The sequence below is a fragment of the Staurois parvus genome, unplaced genomic scaffold (assembly GCF_062004578.1).
Source record: "Staurois parvus isolate SC_StPar_1 unplaced genomic scaffold, SC_StPar_1.0 ptg000153l, whole genome shotgun sequence".
Lineage (NCBI taxonomy): Eukaryota > Metazoa > Chordata > Amphibia > Anura > Ranidae > Staurois > Staurois parvus.
In genome coordinates this window covers 7,022,271-7,049,723 of record NW_028317949.1, presented here as the reverse complement: position 1 = coordinate 7,049,723, position 27,453 = coordinate 7,022,271, and the positions used below count along the sequence as shown (strand labels likewise).

Sequence of the window (27,453 nt, the reverse complement as noted above, 5' to 3'; positions counted from 1 at the left end):
TCATGTGAACAAAAAGTGTCAGAAAAGGCTTGGTCTTCAAGAGTGGGTGATGAGTGGCATACACTTCTAATGTTGGCCCTGAAATGCCATGATAGAAGAAGCAACCCTTCCAAATTACCCCTTTTTGATAAGTAGACACTCTAAGGTAGTTGCAAATAGGCATGGTGAGTATTTTGCAGATCCCATTTGTTGCCACGTGTTTTTGGAAATGAAGAAAGAAAACAAAAAAATTATTTTTTGTTTTTCAAAACCCTGTGATAAAAATTATATCTGTAAAATACTCACCATGCCTCTTATCAAATTCCTTGCTGTGTCTACTTTCCAAAAAGGAGTCATTTGGGGAGGGGGGAGTGTTTGTACTAACCTGGCATTTTAGAGCCTCCAAAACTGTGATAGGTAGTGGGGAAGTGATATGAGAAAATATGCCATTTGAAAGCCTGGAGGAGGTAATTGGATTTTGGGGGCTTGTATGTAGCTAGGCTTCCAAATAGTCTCTCACATGTGCTATCGCCATGCTCAGGAGAACTAGAAGAATGTGTTTTGGGGTGTTATTTCACATATACCCATGGCCAGGGGCAGACTGACCATTTGTAAACTCGGGCCCGGGGTCAGTAGGGGGCCCCATGAGATGCCCCTGGTACCTTTTTTATAGGCTTTTTTGAGTTTGGGAAAGGACACAGGGGCCCCATGATCCCCTATTGCCCGGGGGCCCCATGAGCTGTCAGTCCACCCCTGCCCATGGCATGCATGAGAAATATATCATTAAGTGTGTAAAAAAAAAAAAAAAAAAAAACAAATGTCATGAAAAAAAATTGTGGCAAAAAATGTTCCATGGGCTCAACATGCCTCTCTGCAAAATCCTTGTGGTGTCTACTTTCCAAAAAGGGGTCATTTGGGGGGGGGGAGGGGGGTTGTACTGCCCTGGCATTTTAGCACCTCAAGAAATGTGATAGGCAGTCATAAAGTGAAAGCTACGTAAATTCCAATATATATATCATAGTTTGTAGACACTATAACTTTCACACAAACCAATTAATATACATATATTGGGTTTTGTTTTTATCAAAGACATGTAGCAGAATACATTTTAGCCTAAATGTATGACTAACTTTAAATTTATTGGATATTTTTTATAACCAAAAGTGAAAAATATAATTTTTTGCAAAATTAAATTTTTCAAAAAGGACATAAATTACATTTGGGTACAGCATTGCCCAACCGCACAGTTTCCAGTTGAAATAGTGCAGTGCCAAACAGCAAAAATGGCCTGGTCAGAAAGGGGGGTAAATCCTCTGGAAGGCAAGTGGTTAAAACAGCTACAGAAGGGTGTGTTAGATATTGTGTGCCTTGTTAGGAAGGTGCTTGGCCTAGAGACCATAAAGAAATATGATTATCCCACTGATTCCCTTTGGTTGTTCAGTGAGTATGAATGTGATGTTGTCAATCAATGAATCCAACCTTATTCTTTTAAATTGTCTTTCTTTTTCAAATGTTTGTAAATTAAATTGTATTTTTACCTAGTATACCCTGAGTGAGGCCCGAGTCAGGCCTGTCCCCTGATTTCCTCTTACCTTCTGGTAAGGGTGTTATTCTTTTTTTAATCAAAATTTGTCAGCTGGATATTGCTGCACAAAACATTACCACAATGAAATGTGCTTGGTTATAGTGGTAGGTGTATAATGCTGTCCAATAATTCTTACGTTTGCATTTACTTTCACAATGGCCCAAGCTTTCATCCTTTGTTGGCAATACCTAACTGAGTTTTGTCATGCCTGCTTGTTTGATGGATTTGTTAACGTTGCAAAGTGAATTTTCATTTTGCAAAGGAATGTTCACTTAGGTTAGTAAAAATTCCTTTGCAAAGTGAACATTTTATACTTCTTTAATAAATAACCACCTTGCCTAATTCTAAATGTCTAAAAACAATTTACATTAACATTCATTTTTCACATTAGATGCAGCTGGATCTGCTCTCCAAAGTGTGTGCAGCCTTCTTTTAAATAAAAGTGAAAGTCTGGCTGCCCACTGTTGTAGTTTATTGGAGCAGAGGAGGCGTTTCAGTGAATCTCCTTATTTGGCACTGATAATTACGTTCCAACAAGAAATGCTCAGAGAGTTGAGGCAAGGCTGCAAAACTGCTACCCAATACATGTGGAACACGTTGGCAAACTTCAATAAAGAATGCTAAGAGCAACATACTAAAATGCAGAAGCTCATGACAGTGGTCCAACGACATATGCCTGTAGCAACAGTTTTTTGTTTAAAAAAAACAAGTAGAATATCTTATATCTCACACTGAGAGCTCTGGGCTGTGAGGTGGAGAAGGATGTCTCACAGCCATGTCTCCAGAGGGTTCCTCGCCTGAGTCTGTGGCTGACAGTTCAAGCCTGGCCTGACTTGTAGGCCAGCCTGCTTCCAATTTGGAACTAACTTGGTCATCCAGGAAACATTCAAATATTCTGCACATCAAGCTGGGCTTGAACTTAATTCATATTGTTATTTATGTGAATTAGAAACAAAGAGTTCTCTGGAAGCAGATATACAAATTCATACATGCATGCCCTTAGCTTATTACTACGTGACAGCAATAGTCAACTAACATTTACTTTTGTGAAAAGAGTACACACCTGAAAATAACTCAAACAGTTTTTCCAAAATAAATATAAACCATTGCACTCATTTCCATGAGATGGCTGTGTGTATGCTGTACTGTGTTTGGCACAAAATTGCATAAGTTACAAATACAGTTTCACCTAGTTATGGGACTTTAAAGATGCCAAGACTTGTACCAAAACATGCTCTACTATTAACATTAAACTTTTATTATAAAACAAGGGAAACAATGCAATGATTATGATGTGTTTTGTGGGTACCCACCATGGCTGGATCTAGGGGGGTGCTGGGGTGGGTTGAGTTCCCCCAGATTTCACTTGTGCCCCCCAGGCTTGCCACCCCACTAAAATTTTGCCTGGGTTCTGAGCTCCTCTCCCCATTTCTGCAGTCTGGGACAAGACAGGGGGAGGAGCAATGAACTAAAATGGAAAGTCAGAGAGAACTCACTGTGATAGAGTGTAGAGGAGGTGCGGTCTGTGCTCTCTTTCTCCTGTCAGAACAGCAATTATCCATGCAGTAGGTGACACAGAATCACACTTCATCGGGCTCCACACACAGGTTTGATTACGTGCCCCCTATCCACATTTCCCGCTGCTGGGAGATGGCCCATATGGAAGAAAAATATATTTGAAATATATTTTAAAAATATTCTTCCCAAATATATTGACATATATTTGAAATGCTACAATTTTGGCCATATTCAATATATTTCAAAATATATTTCAATAAATATATATATATACTGTATGTTGAAATGTGTTTTTATTGCAAAATATATGAAATATATTTTTAAGAATACATTTCAAATATACTGTATGTCTTTAAAAATACAAATCTACATTTTGGAATGCATTTACAAATATATGTAAAAATATATGTTAAAAAGACTTTTTTATATGTTAAAAAAAATCTGAAGAATATATTTAAAAATATATATATATTTTTAAAGTCTATTTAACATATTTGTAAATGTATTCCAAAAATGTAGATTTGTATTTTTAAAGACATACAGTATATTTGAAATGCATTCTTAAAAATATTTTTCATACATTTTGTAATAAAACACATTTCAACATACTATATATATATATATATATATATATATATATTTACATATATTTTGAAATATATTGACTATGGCCAAAATTGTGGCATTTCAAATATATGTCAATATATTTGGGAAGAATATTTTTAAAATATATTTTTCTTCCATGTTCGGGGCAGCCCTTGGAGGACATAGGGGGCGGCTAATCAAACCTGTGTGTACAGCCCAAGGAAGAGCGTTCCCTGTGTCATCTGCTACATGGAGAATCGCTGTTCTGACAGTTCTAACAGGAGGAGAGTACAGCCCAGCACATCTATTCGACTCTAGCGTGTAATTTTTTTTTGGAGGGGGGTTGGAACATACAGGTGGGCTATTTGTGCTGGGTAGACCAATTTCGGGGGGGAGTGTTGGATTTGTGCAACTACATGGAGAAATGGGGGACGTAATTTGTGCTACGAGAGAGAGGCTGGTGGGATATTTACACCCTGTACCCTGTAGTGCTGACCCCCTGGTTCTCTCTCCTGCTAACCCTCTAGTTCTTCATCCTGCTGATCCCCTGGTTCTCCATCCTGCTGATCCCCTGGTCCTCCATCCTGCTGATCCCTGTAAACTGCCCTGGTAACCCCCTGTCCAGTGCCCTGCTGCCCCTGACCTCTGTCCTGCTGACCCCCTACCTTCATCCTGCTGACTCCCTGTCCCCCGTCCAGCTGATTCCTGTACACTGCCCTACTGAACCCCTGTCCCCTGTTTTGCTGACCCCCTATCCTTCATTCTGCAAACACCCTGTCCTCCGTCCTGCTGACCCCTGTACACTTCTTTACTGACTCCCTGTCCTCTGTCTAGCAGACCCCCTGACATTTTTTACTGCACCCCCACATCAAACATGCTATATCCGGCCCTAGTACCCACCCCCATTTTCTCAGGTTCTGTGAAACTGTAAGATACAGTCAGAATTCATTTTGACCAATTTCTAACTATTAACATATACTTTTTACAAATATTTAAAGTACCTTAAGCTAAAATAGAAAGTTATTCACAGACCAGAATCATCAGCCTGGAGACTGCCACCCCCCCAAGTTAGTTCTTTATTTGTTATGGATCACTAATTAAACAGTATTGCTGCCCAAACATCAAAAAAACCCGCCAAAGTAAGGATGTTAGAAAAGGAATGCATGAGCATTGTCTACATTACATTTTGGCTTCTGAAAGCGCTCTATTGGATTCAGGTCTGTTATTCATGTTTTTAGAATTGATTGGTTGGAAAATTATTTCCAAATGTTAATGCTTTTCTGCAGAATTCCTTTTGGTCTTGGGGTGCTAATGTTCATTCAAGACTATAAAAAAAAAAACATTTTATTGAACACTACTTATGTGATTGCTCTCTTTAGCAGCTTTCATATAAGAATTATAATAACCCTTTCCAGATTATGTGAAAGCATATTTTCACATGTAAAAACAAATGGCTAACTTAAAAAAAATCCTACCAAGCTTTAAAATATCTTGGAGGGGCTGTGGAGTAATATTCAACATAATAAACCCTTTCTGTATTGTATAGACTGTCCAGAAATGCTAGCAATCTGTCATGGGGCCTTCACCTCATAAATATCTAAAAGTTAAGGAATACTTTTAAAAGCAGTTTTCTAGGTATTCTGTGTGAATGGAAACACATCGGACTGCAAAAGTGGAAATACAGTCTGCTATTGGCCGGGCAGAATTGTTGTCCCACCAGGTGGATGTCATATGATGTCCTCCCAATCACACCACTTGTGCGCAGGTGTCAGGGTAAACAGCAAATGATGTTGGCTCTTTACCATGTGATCAGCTGTGTTCAATCAAAGCTGATCATATGTGAACAAATGCTGGCTATTGATATTTCCTTTCCTCAGCGTTGTCACAGCGCTGAGGAAAGGCAATCTGATAATTGGCTTTCCTGTGACAGGGGGCTCTTACACTGATAATCAAGGCACTGATGATCAGTGCCCTGATGATCAGTGCTGCCCCATCAGTGCAGCATATCAGTGCCCATTAGTGCAAAATATCAGTACAACCCCATCAATACCAATACATGTCCATCAGTGCAGCATATCAGTGTCCATAAGTGCAGCATATCACTACCACTTATCAGTGCACTGCCACTTATCAGTGTGCATCAGTGCATCTTATCAGTGCCCATCAGTGCTGCCTTACCAGTGGCCATCAATGATATCTCATCAGTGCAGCCTCATCACTGCCCATCAATGCCCATCAGCACAGCCTCATAAATGCAGCCTCATCAGTGCCCATCAATGCAGCCTACCAGTGCCCATCAGTGTAGTCTATCAGTGAATATCAGTGCAGTCTCATCAGTGCACATCAGTGAAGAAGAAAATATACTTATTTGCACATTTTGTATTTGAAACAAAGACTAAGAAAAGTTTTTTTCCAAAATGTTTGGTCTTTTTTCATTTGTTTAGCAAAAAAGAAAAAACTCCAGTGGTGATTAAATACCAGAAAAAGAAAGCTCTATCTATATAAAAAAATGTATAAAATAGAATTGGATAACAATGGATTTTATAGGCATATACACATCGCTAAAATAATTTTCTTAAAAAAATACAATCTTTATTACAATCTTATTATTTAAAAGCAAGAATCGTAAGCAATAAATAATAAAAAAATATATGTATTGTACAATAACATTGTAGGAGGTAACCTTTTCCAATTATGCTGGCTGCTATTTTAAATATTCTGGAGCTACTTTGACTGTAGTGGCATGTACTAAAAAATTATTTTGATTTATTGCATAATCTTATTGCTTTTAAGCAATAGGATTGTAGTAAAGATTATATTTTTAAAGAATATTATTTCTGTGAAGTGTATATGCCTATAAAGTTCATGGTTATCCAATTATTTTATTTACATTGATTTACAAATATACACTAGTTTCCATAGTGTCGCCCTATGGTAACATTCCATTTTCTTTATCTAAAAAAAAATTTAAAAAAATTTGGGTACAGTGTTGTATGGCTACGCAATTGTCATTCAAAGTGTGATAGCCCTGAAATCTGAAAATTGTCCTGGGCAGGAAGGAAGTCAAAGTGCCCGATATTGAAGTGGATAAGAAGTGTAATACAATGCCAGCTGCATTATTCAAAGAGGTGAGGTAGCATTTTAAAGGAAGTAGCATATTTTCTTGATTTTGAATCATTGTCCCTTTGTTCTCCTTTAGGGTTGGTTTGTTCTTTTGTCCTTAATGTAATTTCAGGTTGTAAAGCACGCTACTATTGATCTTCTTCAGGAATTGATGAGAGTTTAACTTGGATGTTGTAGCCATCTCTTTGTGCTGGTCTAGTTGACCTTGTTTGTCTTTAGAGATAGAATTACTTCTTGTGTTATTTCACTTTGTAACACATTTTGAGATTCTGTAAAATTGTTTTCAACAGCTTTAGCTGTGACTGCCTCTTCTGCTTGGCCAGGAGTTTTGCCCATTCACATTTTTTTTGTCTAGATTTAAATTTAGCAGTATTGCTTTGCATTTGAACAGAATAGTGGAACAACACTCATCAATACAGTATAGAAAATATTTTTTTTCACAAATTTGCATTATGGTTCTGTTAGGAGTATGAGTTAACCTCACACACCTACCTTCAGCAGCGCTCATGCCTTCACTCCTTGAACAACAACGACTATTACAACTCTGTGCCAATTGGTAAGTGGTGGCAAACCTGCACTGGACATTCTTATTACTAGGCAGCAGGTCACTCCATCTTCCTAGCCTTCATCACACTGGTCAGCAGCCACACACCCCTGACTTTTGACTGCCCTGCCCTGATTGACCATACACCACTGGTGCCCTATTTAAGCATCACAAGCCCAGGGATGTGCTACCTTGCTCTCTTCTTAGCTCTTTCCCTGCTGTGTTACTTGTCACTTGGATTTATCATTGCTGACCCCTGGCTTCTTCTTTGAATTTCTGCTTGAACTTGACCTTGCTGTGACATAGGACTCTAGGCCAGGGGCGGACTGACCATTTGGAAACTCGGGCACTGCCCGAGGGCCCGGGGTCAGTAGGGGGCCCCATGAGATGCCCCTGGTACCTTTTTCATATGCTTTTTTGAGTTTGTGCAAGGACACAGAGGCCCCATGATCCCCTATTGCCCGGGGGCCCCATGAGTTGTCAGTCCGCCCCTGCTCTAGTCTACCAGCTACCATCTTTTGCCTGAACTGCCTTGAGATTACAGGTACCCTTCCTTGTTTATTTAGTTCAGTCTCATAACCTGGACCTGACCTAGACCTGAATTAGAGTATCATATTTTAAGTCCTGGGGGAAGCCAAGTACTAGTAGGCCTATAGTTCCTAACCTAGGCATCAGGCTGTATGTGACAGGTACCTTGTTCCAGTTCTTAGTTGCTGGCCCCAAATAGGTGATCTGAGAATCTCATCTCAGCTTTATTGTGCTTGATATTCTTCTCATGTTTGTAATTTTAACAATTTTATTCTGTGTGTTTTGTAAGTAAAACTTGATTTGCTATACTATGTTGTTTTGCCTTGTGCCCCTCTTGTGTTTGTAATGTTTACGAGTGTCCCATTTATCACACTTGCAGCAAGACATAGTACATCTCTGAAATAAAAACTATTAATATTCTTGTTGACCTACTACTAAAACTATATATCATGCTATAGTTAAATATCTGTTAATACTGCGACTGCTTTCACTTTTCCCATCAATTCTTATTGATTTTATACAGTATTTTGTTCTATTCCTTTTACGGAGTATATTTAAATATAAAGAGACATTTTACGAAGTTGCTTCTCATTTTGGTCATTGTATAGCAGATTTGTCTATAGTTTGTTTCTTTCCTTTGTGTTTGTATTCTATTGTGAGTTCAGCTTTCTCATTTTAATAGTTTGTCCTTTTTTTGTATGTTTATTCTAAGTTTATTCCATGTCTATTCAAATATCCACAGTCTCTTTTGATTTGCTTTTTTCCAATCCTATCTTTAGATTTCTCTAAACAGGTTTCTGCAAAAATATGATGGTATTCTCATTTTAGCATGTTGTTCATGTTGCATATCATGAAATTTGCCACTTTGTTTTTTATGAATTGCAGTCTGTAATTTGACATTTTAATTACTATAAGTACAAATTACTATAAGGCATGTAATTCCCAATTTTCTAATTTCAGACAATTTTCTCCAATTTAGTTCAAAAGAATTTCAAGCTTTTCTTAAGAATTTGGAGTTCTGCCACACAACATCTAGCTCCTATTATATTCAGTTCAATGGGTTGGCAGAGAAATGGGTACAGACTATTTAATTAATATTCAGGGAAAAAGAAAGGGTTCGACCCCTGTTTTTCACTGCTGGACTAGCAAAGTGCTCTGGATATTGCTTGGAAGTTGTTGGAGCATCTATTTGTATATGGACACACATCTAAGAACAAAACTGGAAATACTTCCAAGATGACTATGGTGACTGTACAACAGAGATATAGAAATAGATACATGCTAAAAGAAAAATGTATTTTATTGCGTTAGTACAGCTCTATGCATTTAGCAAAAAGGTGAGATTTTGGAGTGATAGTAAGTAAAATGCAGGCATGGTGTTACAATGTGCAAATATTGGTTGAACAGGGGGGACATGATTAAAAAAGAAATGTAGATATGTACTATAGATGATATCAATGCTGAATTAGACAGAAAAACAATTTAAGGGAATGTAAAGGGCAAGGTCTTCACAGAAAATCAAGGCTGTGTCAATGTAACTCCTGAGAGATAAACAGTGCTTCAGGTATGGGCACAAGTGGTGGGATTTGGAGTACAAAATTAGTCAAAGAAAAATTCTCAAATTAAATGTGAAATAAGGTTTAGATGGATTAATACTAATATGTTTATATTTATTTTTTCAGCAAAAATTAGATATCATGATATCAATATACTACTATAATTGTCAAGTACAGTAATTAGTTCCAGAAGTATGTTGATTGCAACATAGGGGGTTGATTTACTAAAGGCAAATAAGGCTGCTCACTTTGCAGGGAAAGTCATTCTTTGCTGTGGAATTTGCCCCAAAGCTTAGTGAATGAGCTGATTTCTATCGTTCAATCATGTTCAAGCAATTCTTTTTTTTATTTTCCTTGCGCACTACATTATTTGGTATTTTTTGCAAAGTGAAACTTCACCATGTTCACTATGCTTCCCTGGCAAAGTACAACTTCCCTAAAAAGAATACATACTATTTGCCTTTAGTAAATTACCCCATAGAGTTTACTAGATAAGGTTAGGTGTCAGTGTAACACGCACGTCATGTTTTCATTATTCAGTATTTCAGAAAAACTGGAAGCTGTCCAAGCATTATGTATTTGCAGCACTCTGCAGTCAATGCCTACATGACTGCAAAGAAATAAAGAAAGCATATAGGTAACAACATTTGCTTAACAGGTCTCATGCTGAAAAATAGCACTGCGATGTGCTCAAATCAGAGTCTAGGTGTGAATCCAAGTGGATTTTTTTTTTTCGTATTAACAATTTTTATTGGTTTTCAAGTAAATCAAGTGTTACAGAAAACAAAGGGAAAATAAAACAAGCAAAACATAGAAGTACATCGATGGCTAAGATTACATTTAGTCAGGACCAGTGGAGTCATATAGTAACAATGCAAAAAAAAAATCATGGTCTTACAATTTGGGCTGGCATAGAGGAAGAGAAGGTATCCCACGGGAGCCAAATCATCTCAAATACAGCAAACGAACCACTATGTGAAGCAGTCAAACACTCCATCTGTCTTACATCGGTAATAAGTTTATACAAAGTTTGCAATGAAGGTGAGGTAGAGGATAACCAACACATAGGAATACTTCTCCTGGCCGCTGTTAGCACATGTGCAGCAAGTTTTCTGGCCAGTTTAGATAGACCCGGGAATGGCAAGCCCAGCAAAAAATGCAGTGGGTCAAATGGGAGAGAAACTTGCAACAATGATTGCAACAAGGAGCGGACCTCTTCCCAAAAAGGAGCAATGGAGCTGCAGGTCCAAAAAATATGAAAAGAGAGCCAGAAGCGCTACTACAGCGCCAGCAGGCAGGAGAAGCACTCGGATTATAAACATGAAGAACTTCCGGGGTTTTGTACCACAACATCATAATCTTGTATATGTTTTCCTTAAAAACCACACAAATAGAGGATTTAGATGCATTATCCCATATTTTCTTCCACGTTAATAAGTCAATATCACGTTGTATAAATTGAGACCACCTACGCATATAAAGGTGAGCGTCATTGGACAAAGGGGGGGCCTCCATAAGAATTTTATAGGTGCTAGAGACAATACCCCTTTGATGGGGACCTTCCATACATAGACGTTCGAAGGGGGTAGGTTTCCCCAAGCTCAATGAGGGTGATAGAGTAGAGAAAAAGTGGCGTATTTGAAGGTATACATATAGATGATGAGGGGGTAGAGAGGCTTTCCTCTGGAGATCCGAGAATGAATGTAACTTACGAGTCACCGGGTGTACCAGGTGACGTAGTTGAAAAAGGTTAGATACTACCCAAAGAGACATCTGGGACATGGCCATATTGTCTGGAAGATTAGGGTTATGAAGGATATTTGTCAGTGGGGAGCATTGAGAAGCCAATGTGAATTTAGCCTTACATTTCTGCCAAACAGTCAATGAAAAAAGCATGGGGCCTAGGAGTGAGTGGCGAAAAGAATGAACATCCACCGCCGAGCAGGGACCAGAGAAGGGAACACAGATGAACTGGGGACAATTGTAAAGACTCGATCTCAGTCCATGTATTGGGAGGGTAGTGAATGGACCATGACAGAAGAAAGCGAAGGTGGGTTGCAAAATAGTATGTTATTATATCCGGTGCTTCCAAGCCTCCCCTAGAACGTGGGGAAAGCAGAACAGAACGAGCAATCCTGTGCCGCCTGTTGTGCCAAATAAAATGTAAGAAAGATTTCTGAAGGGAGTGAAGCTTGGACATAGGAACGGGTACGGGGAGGGTTGCAAACAGATATAAAAGTTTGGGTAGTACGGTCATTTTTAAGACATTAATACGACTGAGGAAAGAGATAGGCAAGGCATCCCAGTGTTTCAGGGAGCGAGAAATTGCTATAAACAGTGGGGGAAAATTGGCCTCGTATATGGATTGGTAAGAGGAGGTGAGGTTGGTACCTAAATATTTTAAAGAGTGGGTGCACCACCGGTAGGGAAAGGCTGCCTGAAGGGAGGAAAGAACAACAGGAGAAACATGTATTGGAAGTGCCTCAGTTTTGGACGTGTTGACCTTATAACCTGATAAAGCCCCAAATTGTTTCAAAATTTTGTGCAAAATCGGTAAAGAGGTGTGGGGACTCGTAAGTGTGAGGAGGATGTCATCTGCAAATAATGATAATTTGTACTCATGAGAATGGGATTGTATCCCCCGGATATCCGGATTCGACCTGATGGCAACAGCCAATGGCTCCAGACAGAGAATGAACAGCAGGGGAGAGAGTGGACATCCCTGACGAGTGCCATTTGACATCTGAAAGGGGGGTGAGAGAAAGGAAGCTAATCTGACCTGTGAGAAAGGGGATGAATAAAGGGCCTTCAAAGCTGCAACAAATGAACCCCTGAAACCAAATCGCTCCAAAACCATGAACATGTAAGGCCAGCTTAAACGGTCAAAGGCTTTTTGGGCATCCAAGCTCAATAACACAGTAGGGGTAGAGGAACGGTTGACCAGATCAACCAGATCAATAGATCTCCTGGTGTTATCCGCAGCCTGTCTGGCAGGTACAAAGCCCACCTGATCTCTGTGAATGAGCTTGGAAATAATACCGGATAGTCGATTGGCCAAGATTTTAGTAAAAATCTTATAATCGGAATTAAGTAGGGCAATAGGGCGATAGTTATCTACGATAGAGTGATCCTTATCAGGCTTAGGAATAACCGAGATATATGCACGGGAGAAGTCAGTCTGGGGTATGATTCCCTTAAATAGATCTCGGTAAAGGGATAGGAGATGAGGGGCCAGAGTACCAATAAAAGATTTATAGTAGGAGTAGGGCAGTCCGTCCGGTCCCGGGGCTTTACGAGAAGGGAGGTGTTTAATTGTATCCAATAATTCCTCTAGCGTAATATCCGCATTAAGAGCGTCAATGTCTGAGGGTGATACTCTCGGAAGCAGCAAGGGGTCAAAAAAATTATCAAACGATGGTTGTGTGAGAGAAGGGTGAAGGTCCGGGGTTAAACAGTTATACAATTTCCCATAGAATGAGCCAAATAGGGTTGCCATGGCCCGAGGATCATAAGTAGGGCATCCATCAGGCTGTATTAGAAGGTCGGGCATCGTGGAGGGGGACTGGGCTTTGAGACGGTTGACTAACATACGGTGTGGCTTGTTAGAAAATTCATAAAATTTCCGTCTAACCCAAAGGAGAGATTGTGCAGTCTTACTGGAGTCAAGGGCTTTAATTCGGTCACGTAGAAATGTTACCCCCTGAAGCCCTGAAATAGATGGCTTATTCAGTAACTGACGTTCCGCCAACGAGAGCTGTTGTATGAGAGAGGCCCTAGCACTCGCCGAGGACTTTTTTAAATGGGAACCCATGGAGATACAGAGTCCACGGAAAACCGCCTTGTGGGCCTCCCACAGAGATGAGGAAGAAGTTACGGAACCGACATTAAAAGTAAAGTATGTATCGAGTCCCCGTGACAATTCATCCCTAAGATGGTCTGTGGAAAGAAATGTCTCATTAAGGCGCCAGTGACACGGTTTGGGCATAGCAGGGGGAAAAAGAAGATTTAAGGTCAAAGAGGCATGATCAGACCAAGTGATGGGATTGATTTCAGAGGAAACCAGAAGTGGGAGCAAAGAGGCAGAGATGAAAAAATGATCTAGGCGGGAATAACTACGGTGAGGGTTGGAGTAAAATGTAAATTGTTTATGAAGGGGGTGTTTAATCCGTCAAGCGTCAAAGAGACGATGCTCCCTAATCAATTTACGGAAAGATTTTGAAGAGGAGCATTGCCGCTTCGAGGGGGTGGACTCAAAAAGCACTTTCCTGTCTTTATGGGGGGAAACAATCAGATTAAAATCTCCCCCTACAATCACCTGCGAGGTAGTAATAGAGTCTAGATTAGCGAGCGTTTGGGATAGGAATTGCAGTTGACCTGTATTGGGAGCATATAAATTCAACAGAACAAGGGGAGTCTCGCCATGCATACACTCTAAAATAATAAAACGACCCTGATGGTCAACCTTGGAGGAAACAACCCGAAGGGAGCAGTGTGACCCAATAAGGATTGCCACCCCGGCCTTCCCAGAAGGATTAAAGGCCGAGTAGGCTTGGGGAAAAAATCTTGCGGCAAAACGAAAAGAGCCAGTTGATTTAAAATGGGTTTCTTGGACAAAAATAATGTCTGCTCCAGAGGATCGGAATTCCCTCAAAGCCATCCACCGTTTTTGAATGGAGTTGAGGCCCTTGACGTTATATGACAGAAACCTCAACGCCATTATGAAACAACGACAACTGACCTACATGTAATAGCATGAAAAATGAATGGAATACCATCGATGTAATATAGTGAAAAACAAAAAACATAAAACAGTTGAATAACACAGTACAGTGCAAAGTAATAGTATAAAAAACAAAAAACAGAGAACTAACACTAATAAGTATCCGCAAGGATATAAACTCGGGGATAACAATGGGACCCAAGTCGTCTAGGCCTATGGCTAGAGAAAGTCGGGGGCAACACGACAACCAGGACATCGGAAAGATCGTCAAGCCCGGCCAGAAAAAAAAGAAAAAATCAACCATGAAAAACACCCGACAATTTGGCCGGACAGATAAGGTAAACCTGTGGGAAAATTATGTAAAGACAAAAAGAACCAAAAACCCAGGAAGGAAGGTTCATCACCGGATTCAGAAGGGCGCCCCAGAGAATCGTCAAGCAGGTGGATCAGTTGACCGAGTAAGACGCGGACGTTGTGGGGTACGAGAAAGTCTCTTCCGACCTCTGCGAACTGGGGTCCAGATCTTGTTGGGGGTAGCAGATGGACGAGACGGAGTTGGTGGCAGTGGGGATACATCTTCAGACAGAGGTGGAAGTCCCAGGCGTTTTAAGAAGGAGTCCGCCTCATGAAGATCACGGAGCACAACTTGGGTATTGTCCCTAGTTACGTTCAGCCGAAAGGGAAACCCCCAGCGGTAAGGGACACGGTGTTGTTGAAGATGTGTGGTGATCGGTTTCAGATCTCGTCGCTTAGCCAGTGTAATCGGGGACAGGTCGCAGAAGAGTTGGAGTCTGTCCCCCTGAAATTCCAGAGACGATTTATGGCGAACAGCAGAAAGTAGAGCTTCTTTGCTTTGAAAAAAATGAAAGCGAACAATAACGTCGCGAGATCTGGTGCCTTCAGCAGGTTTTGGGCCCAAGGAGCGGTGAACCCTATCCATACGCCAATCTGCTTCTGGAACCAAGGAGGCAGTCGCGGTAAAGAAGGACAGAAGATGACGGTGCAACTGTGCATCTGCAATAGACTCGGACATACCGCGGATACGGATATTTTGGCGCCGTTCCCTGTTTTCCAGATCCTCTTGCTGGAGCTGCATTTGGGACATGGAGTGCTTCAGGTAAGCGTTATCTTCTTCCAGTACGTGGACGTATTGAACCAGATCATCAAACTCATTTTCCAGTCTGTCCGTGCGGTCTCCAATCTGGGCAATTTCCCCTCTAAGCTCCAAGGCCAGCTTTCCAATTTCAGCGGATATGGACGCGGTAATGTTGCGCAAAAAATTTTGTAGCTTGTCATCCAACGCTGACAATGTGAGGGAAGGTGACTGGGTGGCCTGTTGAGGTGCCAGGGTGGAAAGAGGATGCTTCTCTGAGGCAGAGTGCTCCGCAGCCCTTTCAGTAGCATGCTGGGGCTCATAGTCCTCCAGCAGGGAGTGTGTCAGGGCAGAGGCTGGAGTGTCTGTGGGTGCAGTACCGTCTGCGACCACCGGGGGGCCGCGATCTCTCCCTGGGCTCTCAGTCATACCTGAGGCTGGGGATTGTGGCCTGGAGAGGAACCTCCGGAGCGGCAAGGGCCGTGGGTCACGTGGTTGCGGGGAGGGGGGCCTCCAGCGCCCTATCTTCCCCATCAAGCCTTCGCTCAGGTGCCGGGCCGGGTGCAGAGTACGGGTGACTCACCCGCAGCGGAAGAGGAGCGGAGGCAAGTGTCGGGTGAGTCTTCACTGGCCAGGATGAGCGGAGCTCACTTAAAGTGCGGCCGCCATCGTCCCTGGCCGCGCATGCGCCCCAAGTGGATTTTTTTAACTTAACATTATTGCCCTGTCTGGATTAAATATTGACCTCTAACTTTTAGTTTTTGTTTAGCTTTTATCCTATCCTTTTTATACATTATTGATTTATTTTGTGTTTAAAGTGGAAGTTTTTATGCAATAATAACTAAAGTTTAGTTTGGATTTGCTATTTTATGACATCGGAGGTTATATTGGGTTTGAACCATTAAGGGTTAAGGACCTCGAGGGGTGGTAATGAGAGCCAGGGTGGAAAAATATTGATTTCTTGCATTGATTGGGAGATACTTTGTTCATGAATATGCTCATATTTCAACAATCGTAAGTTATGATAGTATCTTAACCATTGATTAAACTCCACTTCCCCCATGTTTGACATGCTGATATAATGGGTTATCATTTATCAATCAATTATTCCTATCAGAAGAGATCTATTGGAGGAGAAATCAATCATTTATCAAAGTGAGTATTGTCATCATTAATATGACCAATGAAACTCAGGTACTTACATTATTTGAATTCCAGAAATACTGTAACAACTTTATTTGTGTCTTATATCTGCTTTTAAAAACCGGCGCAAAGGAAATATAGAGGCTGCCATTGCTAATCCTTCTGAGAAAATACCAGTTGCCTTTTTTAAATATAGTATTTATTTAACCAGTTCCCGCTTGGCCTATTGCAGATTGATGGCTGGACGGCCTTTTGTCCTTTCTAATGGACGTCATATGACATCCTCCCAGTCACGCCGCTCATGCATGCCCGCAGTAGCATGCAGCACAGTGATTAGTGGTGAGCTATGTTTGTAAACAAACAGCTGTAACACACTCTTATTGGCTTCTCCTCTTCACACACTGATCCTGTGTGAGCAGAAGAACCCTGGAACAGTGAGTTACTGACTTAACCCTTCAGTACTGTGCCCATCAGTTCCCTGGTTGCCCTGTGTACCTGTCACAGCAGCCTAACAGTGTACCTGTGAGCACAGCCCATCAGTGTACTTGTCACAGAAGCCCATCAGTGTACCTATTGTGCAGTAAATCAGTGTACCTGTCAGCGCCGCCCATCAGTGTACCTGTCAATGCAGCCCATCAGTGTACCTGTTACAGCAGCCATCAGTGTATCTGTCACTGCAGTCCATTAGTGGTGCATCCATCAGTGCACCTGTAAGCGCATCCATCAGTGCAGTCTAATCAGTGTACCCTTCACAGAGCTGCTATGTCCCAAAAAATTGTACTCTAGTGAGGAGGCATTTAAAATCCTCAGTACGATGGATGAGAACAGCAGGAAACTCTCACAGTCTGATTCCCGTTTGGAATACATGCCATTCGAAAGTAGTGGATTTCAAGAAAGTACAAGCGAGCGCATACACTTAGGATATTTATATAATAATGATTATATCAGATAGCCGCTAGCACTAAAAGGGTATGGGTAACAATCCCTGGTAATGTAATCACAAAACTGAAGAGTGCAGCGTTTTCACAAATTATGTAACTATATATGTATATAGAAAGTGCACAGTAAGTATAAAGTGCTATACATGCAAAAATGTGCAATGTGCAATCAATGAATATCCATAATCTCCATATAATCTCAATCAATCAATCAATATATGATAATTCAAAATAGAATAATTGTTATTGCATACACAATTTAATATTAAAGTGCTATTGTGCAATCTGTGCAATAAGTGGAGATAAAAAGTCCATAATCAACATATGTATTCAAAAGGGTATAAATAAATGAGAATTTCAGCAAGAGTAGTCCATTCAAACGGTAAATCCTGTGCCAATAAGTGCAATGCTGCATGTGTCTTTAAAAATTATCCACCACTTCTTATGGGTGCGCACTCACCAGAACTCTGATGTATACAGGCATTGGTTACAATTCTGTCACATCTGGGTGCAGGGGTGGTAGGACAGCTTAAGGGTTAATCCAGCATCCTCTCAGTACACGTGGTGCATGCCTCTTTAGATCTGGGGAAGATTTGCTCAATTATGTTTTAGAAGCAGGCCAGTGCAAGGATGTGGGATTGGCCCCAGTGAAACCTTTTTTTCCCAGACATCTTCCCTTAGACCTTTTTTTTTCCTCACTGATGTTGCTGTCGAAAACGCTGAATCTCGGCTCTTCCCCCAGGGAGGTGTGCTCTCCCGGCTTCCCCCAGGGGAGGAGGACGATGCAGGGTTGGCTCCTTTTCTTCCCTCCTCCGGAGCCTGTTGCACATTGAATCCCCCCCAGGTGATTGTTATGTCTGCAGCCTCTGCTCCACTCTGCACAAATGACTACACAGCCCATCCACTCTACAGCCTACGCTCGGCGAGCAGTCCCTCCTAAAAGAATAAGATGCTCTGAAGACCAGGCAACCACCAGCAGCGCCATACACCCCAATGGTGATCCAGCAAACACCAACAGCGCTAGACCCCAGGATATGAGTCCCAGTCCCAGCACTGCAGCATCAAATCAGACCCCAAGAATCAAGGTCCAAACAGATGCCCTGGCAAACCCGTAATGGCTGCCCAGCCTGTGTGCAGGCCAACACTAAACATTTTTCAGAAATTGATTTTTTTATTTATTTTTCCCTGCTAATTTACTTCAATTCATTGTGGACTTGACTTACCTTTGTTTGCCCAACAATATATGGAAAATAAACCCAACTCATGCTATGCCCATCCTTTTAATGGAGTGGAGCAGTTTAAATTGTTTTTTGGCCTTACGATCAGCATTTTTTCCTTTAGTGGGATTTTAAAGGCATATGTATCATTACAAGCCAAAAAAGTCAATTTTTTTAAAGAACGCCATATTTATTAGCATACAAATATAGTTTTGAAAAGAGGACACATATACGGCTTTCAAATGAATATATCTCAAAAACTATAATGACATAGCTGTCAATATATGATTGTATAATTTGTGTGACTTCATATATCCATAAAAAAAACAGACAAACAAACCCATACCAATTGTCTAAATGTCACAAATACAGTAATAGCTATAATTTATCAAACAACCTAGTATATTAAATGTCATTGAGATATACCACACAGAGCGAGAAAATGGTTTTTACTACCTGAACAGATTAATATTTAATTGTGGGTATACTCAAATATGCCACATTCCTATATTCCAATACAACAAACTATTTTTTCCCTTTAGTAGGATTTTAAAGGCATATGTATCATAACAAGTCGAAAGAATATCATATTAGCATACAAAAAATTGTTTTTAAAAGAGAACACATATACGGCTTACAAATGAATGTATTTCAAAAACTATAATGACATAGCTGTCAACATATGATTGTATAATTTGTGTGACTTCGTATACCCATAAAAAAAACCCAGACAAACAAACCCATACCAATTGGTTAAATGTCACAAATACAGTAATAGTTATAATTTATCAAACAACATAATATATTAAATGTCATTGAGATACACCACACAGAGCAGGAAAATGGTATTTGCTACCTGAACAGATTAAAATGTAAGTGCGGGTATACTCAAACATGCCACATCCCTATATTCAACTACAAGAGACTGATGTTTCCCTTTTGTGAGATTTTAAAGACATATGTATCACAACAAGTCAAAAAAAGTATATATTTTTTAAAATAACGTCATATTTAGTGGCATGCAAAAAATAGTTTTTAAAAGAACACACATATACGGCTTACAAATGAATGTATCTCAAAAACTATAATGACACAGCTGTCAACATATGATTGTATAAAAAAAAAAAATGTGTGTGTGTATGTATATATATATATATATATACCGTATTTTCCGGCGTATAAGATGACTTTTCAACCCCTGAAAATCTTCTGAAAAGTCGGGGGTCGTCTTATACGCCGGTGCGAGCCAGTGTCAGGGCGGCACTTTTTCGAGGGGCGGCGCCGCCCCCCCTCTTCCTCCAATGGACACAAAGTACAGGGGTGGGCAGAGGGGCTGCTGTACCTTACCTGGCTCCAGTCCCGGTCCCACGACGATCTGGTCCAGGAAGCGCGGCTGCTCCTTCTTTCAGTTCGGCCGCTCGATGGTCACGTGGCCGCTCGGCTCCGCCTCCTCACCGGTGATTGGGCGCCAGCACTGGAAAGGCACACAGGCGACTAATCACCGGCGAGGAGGCGGAGCCGAGCAGCCCCGCGAAAATCGAGCGGCCGAACTGGAAGGAGCAGCCGCTCCTCTCCCCCACTGACACTAACGATGGGGCACTATTCCTCCTCCACACTGACACCAACGATGAGGCACTGTTCCTCCCCCACTGACACAAACAATGAGGCACTGTTCTCCCCACTGACACCAATGATGGGGCACTATTCCTCCTCCCCACTGACACCAACGATGAGGCACTGTTCTCCCCACTGATACCAATGATGGGGCACTATTCCTCCTCCCACTGACACCAATGATGGGGCACTATTCTCCCCACTGATACCAATGATGGGGCACTATTCCTCCCACTGATACCAATGATGGGGCACTATTCTCCCCACTGATACCAACGATGGGGCACTATTCCTCCCACTGATACCAATGATGGAGCACTTTTCCTCCCACTGATACCAATGATGTGGCACTATTCCTCCCACTGACACCTATGATGGGGCACTATTCCTCCCACTGATACCAATGATGGGGCACTATTCCTCCCACTGATACCAATGATGGGGCACTATTCCTCCCACTGACACCAATGATGGGGCACGATTCTTCCCACTGACACCAATGATGGGGCACTATTCCTCCCACTGATACCAATGATGGGGCACTATTCCTCCCACTGACTAATGATGGGGCACTATTCCTCCCACTGACTAATGATGGGGCACTATTCCTCACACACTGACACTAATGATGGGGCACCATCATTGGTGTCAGTGGGAGGAATAGTGTTCCATCATTGGTATCAGTGGGAGGAATAGTGCCCCATCATTGGTGTCAGTGGATGAAATGGTGCCCCATCATTGGTGTCAGTGGGAGGAGTAGTGCCTCATCATTGGTGTCAGTGGGAGGAATAGCACCCCATCATTGGAATACCATACTGAAATAGCATACCATATTGAAATCAAATCTGATGTTTTTTAATTTTTATTTGGTGTGCGTTGGAAGAGGGGTAGTCTTATATGGCGAGTATAGCTCAAACCCTATATTTTAACAGGAAAAGTAGGGGGTCGTCTTATACGCCCAGTCGTCTTATACGCCGGAAAATACTGTATAGGTATATATATATATATATATATATACTTTTTCGACTTGTTATGCCTTTAAAATCCCACTAAAGGGCAAAAATGTTCTGTTGTATTTGAATATAGGGATGTGGCATGTTTGAGCATACCCGCAATATATTACGATCAACATGGGGCTTACAAAAAAAACAAGTACATGCTTACTGGTCCACCCACCCCATCTATCACATTCCCATTTTGCAGCTGTAATGTCCAGGTTACACTATGACATGATCATGCGCTTCCTGCAATAACTCACAGTGCCCTCTCCAAGATCATTCTGGCTATGACAAACGGTACAAAATTCCCCCTAATTAATTTTTTCTTCTAAGAGATTTGCTGAAATGTATGTCCTTTACCAAAACTTCTGTGTGGATGAGTCCCTTGTGTACTTTACTGGCCCACTGGGAATCAAGCAATACATTCCCAGTAAAAGGGCCAGATATAAATTGTAGCTCAACAAGCTCTGTGAAAGAGCCACAGCATATGTGCATGTATTTCATGTACGAAGGCAAAGACTCCAAGCTCCAGCCCCCTGAGTGCCCAACAAACATCGGCACAAGTCATCACTGTCTTTATCTACCAGCAAAGCTCTCCACCACAAAGCATTCACTCCTATTGTGTCAGCAGACTTCATGAGCACAATTTCCCTTAGAACATTCCACCAACAGAAACAGAAAGAAGACACCAAAAAATGTAAGGTATGCAGCAGAGGGGTAGTTAGGAAAGACACCAGTTTTCATTGTCCCCAAGCCCAACCAGGCCTATGCATCGGGGACTGCTTCCAACATTATAACAAGTCACTGAAATATTAGTTACCCTTATTTTCAACAGCCTACCATTTCCCCATTTCTAATAGCTGTGCTGATCCTTTGCCTGTTACCTAGATTGACCATGCCTCTGCCTTTCACCTTAACCGACCCTGGCCTGTTTATCTACAATGCCACTGCCTGCCATCTGGATTGTTTCTAAACCACATTCTATATTCCGCCTGAACTGACCCTGGCATGTTTAATGCCTTTTCCTACCATCTGGATTGTTTTATCAACCATGTTTCTGCCTTGCACCTGCATTGACCTTGGTCTGTTAATCTACCATTTTTTTGCCTGGCACTTGGAACTGATACTTTATCCTGCTACTGTAGTTGTGGGATTCAAGATAACAAAGGGGTCTCACATAAGTGAGGTACTTCAGTTTTTGGTTTTCTCCAGGTTTCATAATTCCCAGATCAGGGTCTGTTAGTCTGGAGGTTTCAAGGAGATTGGGTGGAAAGACGCCTCTACCCCTTTGCCCAGGTCTTACCTGATCGAGGCCCTAAGCCTGCTGTTCCTGCCTGCTGCTTGGACCAATACTTTGACTGTGCTGATCATATCTCTGCCAGCAATGACCCAAGAATTTTTATGGACCATATTTCTACCTGCTGCCTGGGCCAATACTTAGACTGTGCCTTTGACTGTGCTGACTATATCTCTGCCTGCTGTAATGACCCTGAACTTTTTATGGATCATGTTCCTGCCTGTTGCCTGGAACAATACTTTGGCTGTGCTGCCCATTTCTTTCCCTACTAACCCAGGACTTTTTATAGACCATGTTCCTGCCTGCTGCAGAGATGTAAGCCTGCTGCCTGTACTGACCCTGACCTGTTTATTGACCATATTCCTGTCTGCTGCCTGGCAATTCTTTTGGGTTTCGCTGACCATATACCTGCCTGCTTCCTAGAACATTGCTCTCCTCTGCTCACAACTGCTCAATGAAAACCACAGGTAATCTTTGCTTACCCTTTGTTTATCTAGGCAGTGAAAAATGCTCACATGTGGTCTTGCCATTTTCAGGTTGAGTAGCAAAATGTATTTTGGGGTATAATTGTTGGTATATCCATGCTCTGTGTTAGAAATGTCTTTAAAATCTTGTAAAAAAAATACTTTTCATTTTCTTTCCACATTTTTCAAAAACCTGTGGAAAAAAATGACATGCTCATAAGACTCATTGTGCCTCATAGACAATACTTTGGGGTGTTTGCTTTCCAAAATGGGGTCATTTTGTGTGTGTTTCCATTGTTCTGGTGCTCCAGGGCCTTGAAAAGTGTGATAGGTAGTAAGAAAATTAGATGTGTAATTTATGTCCCTAGAACACCTGAAGAGTCTCCTTGGATTTTGTGACTCTCTGCGTGTCTAGGGGTCATTTGGAGGGTATTTTAGGGCCTCAAGAAATGAGATACCAGTCAGTACATCAGGATTGATCAGTTTTCAATGATACATACCAAAGCTTGTAGACTCTATAACTCTTACACAGACTAAATAATATACACTGATTTGGGTTATTTTACCAAATAAATATAGCAGTATAATTTTGGCTTAAATTTATGAAGAAAAACTACTTAACTGCAAAATTTTACAATCGAAAATAAGAAAATGCTTTTTTTTCCAAAACGTTTGGTATTTTTTTAGTTATATCTCCAAAAATAAAACAACCCAGTGGTGATTAAATACCAACAAACTAAAGATCTATCTGTCTAAAAAAAATGCAAAAAATTTTGTTTGGGTACAGTGGTGTATGACTGAGTAATTGTCATTCAAAGTGTGATAGCACTGAAAGCTAAACATTGGTCTGGACAGGAAGGGGGTAAAAGTGTCCTGTACTGAAGTTGTTAAACATTGAAGTGAAAGTAGCACATTCATTTTCCACAATGGGTTACAAATGACACAGTTGCATAAACAGTATAATGATTCCGAAGTACTGAGGAACACAAATAAAAAGACTATGTACACTGCTGAATCTCATGTTGCAACACGTGTAATTATTTGCATTGTCCATTAACTGTGTTTTCATTCAATGCCTTGACTTCACCCCATCCTTTATCTTCAAACAGTTAATAAAAAGGGAAAAAAGATATTGCAAAGTAGAAAAATAACCCACCAAACGTGTCCACAACTCCTTTCATATTGCCTCTGTGATTTACAGTATACAGTATGTGAGAAGTACATGGAGCCCTTCTATGTATTAGGTTTATGTATATGCTATTATGTATTAAATGCCTCAGTAGTAGTGAAGTAAATATATCTTGCCTATATTACATAAAATGCAGAGATTGAGCTCTGCAGTCACTTTTGCAGCAGTTGATCTCTTATACTGGGTCACAATCCTGCTCAATGTCCTTTTGTCTCTTTCGGTCAGTTGACCATGTCAACCACGCTTATGCTTATCAGACGACAAACTGTATATGACGTCATAACCTTAGATACTGTACCTCGCCACACCGCAAATAATTTGGCAACTTCAGTCACAGAAGCACCAGCTAAGCAGGAATTAACAATTTACCCTCTTTGAAGCTCAATAAGCTCTGACATGACTCCGTAATACTAGCAGCATATGTAGTGAATGACGAAAATGAGGCTTCCCACCAGTTATCTGGTGTCTTATCACACATGACTGGAGCATGATCAGGCTCGGACTGGGAAAAAAAATAGATCCAGGCATTTTAGACTGAGCAGGCCGTTTCCTTTTTAAACCAAATTACAAATAATGATGTGAATGTACAATATATGTAACGTGTTGCGTAAAATTGTCAGCTCTATATATGTACCTGTGACAACTACTGGTTTCTCTATGTCTTTTTGTAATATTTTGCCTGATTCAGTCTCTATCATTTAAACATCGTTTGCTCTTGCTCTGACATTTGCGGTGACAGCTCACATGTGTGGTGCGATCACTGTCTACATATCCATGCAGGACCTATTTGTGCGCAAGCACGGGGGATTGGGGACACTTCAATTTTTTTTTCTATTTTTTATTGAAAACATTTTTTTAACATTGTACCTTTAACTTTTTTTTATCAACTTCATTGCTATTACAAGAGATGAACAACATCCCTTGTAATAGCATGGGCCATGACAGGTCCTCTTTATAGAGAGATCTGGGGTCTATTAGTTCCCAAATCTCTCCTCTGGCCTCCACTGCAGCCAATAATAAAAGATCAGCCTGATAAGTTGCTTTACTGGCTACTAACAGCCAGGTAAACAAAGAACCAGAGCAGGAAGTTATGAAATCCTTGTCGCTTCCTGTTTCTGATGTCACACAGTGGGAGGAACAACATCCATTCCTCTCACTGTGTGCCTAGATGGATGCCACCAGTTGCACCCTTACCAGGCTCCTTGATTGCATGGGTGAGCCCAGTAAATACGGTGACAGTGGTGGCAGTGGTTGGAGGGGAGTGAGACCCACTTCAACGCCAGTAAAAAGTAATACAGCGGCTTGATAGCCACCCAGATTACTTTTATCTTGTGCAATGGGGCTAAAGAATGATATCTCGATCATTGCTGCAGTGATGACCGAGATATCACCCTTCGCATCCAAGGATGTTTATAAACATATGGCAGGCGTGAAGTGGTTAAAGTGGCTCTAAAGCTTCAAGGTGTTTTACCTTAATGCATTCATGCATTAAGGTAAAAAACCTTTTGTGTCACAGACTCAGCCCCTCACCCCCCTTATACTTACCTAAACCCCATTACGATCCAGTGCTGTGCATGAGAGCTGTGGCTCTCCTGGATTTGTCCCTCCTCACTGGGCAGATCGATAGCAGAGGGAGCCATTGGCTTCTGCTCCTGTCAATCAACTCCAGTGACAAAGAAGTGGGGGGTAGGGTCATGTCCCACTGTCTGTGTTGATGTTAGGCTCAGGAGCAAGCCCACAGGAGTGCGCCCATGGGAAAAGGTTTCCTATTGGGGGCACCAGGGAGGGAGGAGGAGCCGCTAGTAAAGACAGGGGGCCGAGAAGAGGAGGATTGGGGGGGATTCCATTGCACAGAGCAGGTAAGTATAGAGATGTTTGTTATTTAATAAAAAAAAATCTGTTATAACCATTTTAAATGCAGGACACCTAGTTGAATCCAAGAACTCTCTCTCTCTCTCTCTCTCTCTCTCTCTCTCACAGTGTGAGTGATGCTGAACAGAGGATGACAGAAGGTAAAGTGAAAGCAAAGTCTTTTCTTCCATTACCTTCTGTTATCCTGGTTCAGCATCACTCACATTGTGTGAGAGAGAGAGAGAGTGACCAAAGCATCCTTTCATCACAGTTAATTGTCTTTACAAAAACTGCTTAACTTGATGAACAGAACTGGCAAGTCTGGCACAGTGGCACTCACTTTATCGGCACTGCGAGTCCGGCTCCATGGTGTCATGGAGACACCTATACTGACATCAGTTGATGGGGTCTCCTGCAGCTCCTCCCAATTCACAGTCAGCTGACCTCTAGTTTTCACCCCCTGGCTCCAACGGCCATGTTGTGAACTGTTTGTACAAGAAAACTTATTCCTGCGCCAAGACTTTCCAAATAACACTCTAAAAATGCTGCTGTGCCAATCGTGAAAACACAAACAATATAAATATAAATAAACAGCGCAAATTTAGATAATTAATCAATATAATAAATCATATAAAATAGGTGCATAAATTATTCGTGTTTGCCCTTAATCTTAAACAAAAACACCCAAAAGTCCATGTGCTGAAAACATAATTAAATTGTAGAAATAAAAGTGCCAACTTCTTTTCTTCAGAAAATACTTTCACCTTCCACCAGTGCACAAGTGAGAGTCCTGGAAGGAAAAGTTTGTATATCTGCTGGAACTGAAGCCTTTTATACATAATAAACATGTCTTTAGCAAGTGTTTAACATGTGAGTGGCCTTAATCTCCATTTGGAAAAAGTTACTATTGTGTGACAATATTATGCTATGTGAGTTTTTTTCTTTTGGTTGGATGGTGGAGTCTATTCGGAGGGTGAAGATTTTCCCTAGCGTGGCACCAAAGAGGGTTTAGGATCCCTAAAAATTCCTTAAAGGTCCTTTACTCACCAAGTTCTGGTGAGTGTATTCGATGTTGGTTTGTGCACTGGTGGAAGGTGAAAGTATTTTCTGAAGAAAAGAAGTTGCCACTTTTATTTCTACAATTTAATTATGTTTTCAGCACATGGACTTTTGGGTGTTTTTGTTTAAGATTAAGGGCAAACACGAATAATTTATGCACCTATTTTATATGATTTATTGTATTGATTAATTATCTAAATTTGCGCTGTTTATTTATATTTATGTTGTGAACTGAGTTGCTGGATTCAGAGAAGCTGAGTGAGTGGTGCGGGCTCAAGGACAGTCCAGCTGCCGCAGCTGCCTTGGGCCCCACAAAGGACATGCAGCCCAGCAACCCTGGCCCACTGGGCAGATGTCCGATGTGTCCAGGCCTGAGCATGATAAACAATGTTATATCACTTCCACTTTCAACGTGAAACATGTCTTCACTTTCACACCTGCAAATCATGAAG

General features: G+C 41.2%; 1 protein-coding gene across 1 annotated transcript in view; it reads left to right on the top strand.

The window, feature by feature from the left end:
* The window catches only part of CDH18 (cadherin 18), an 835,087-nt gene that overhangs the window by 443,508 nt on the left and 364,126 nt on the right, over positions 1-27,453 (top strand). The gene's annotated exons all lie outside the window — the stretch shown is intronic.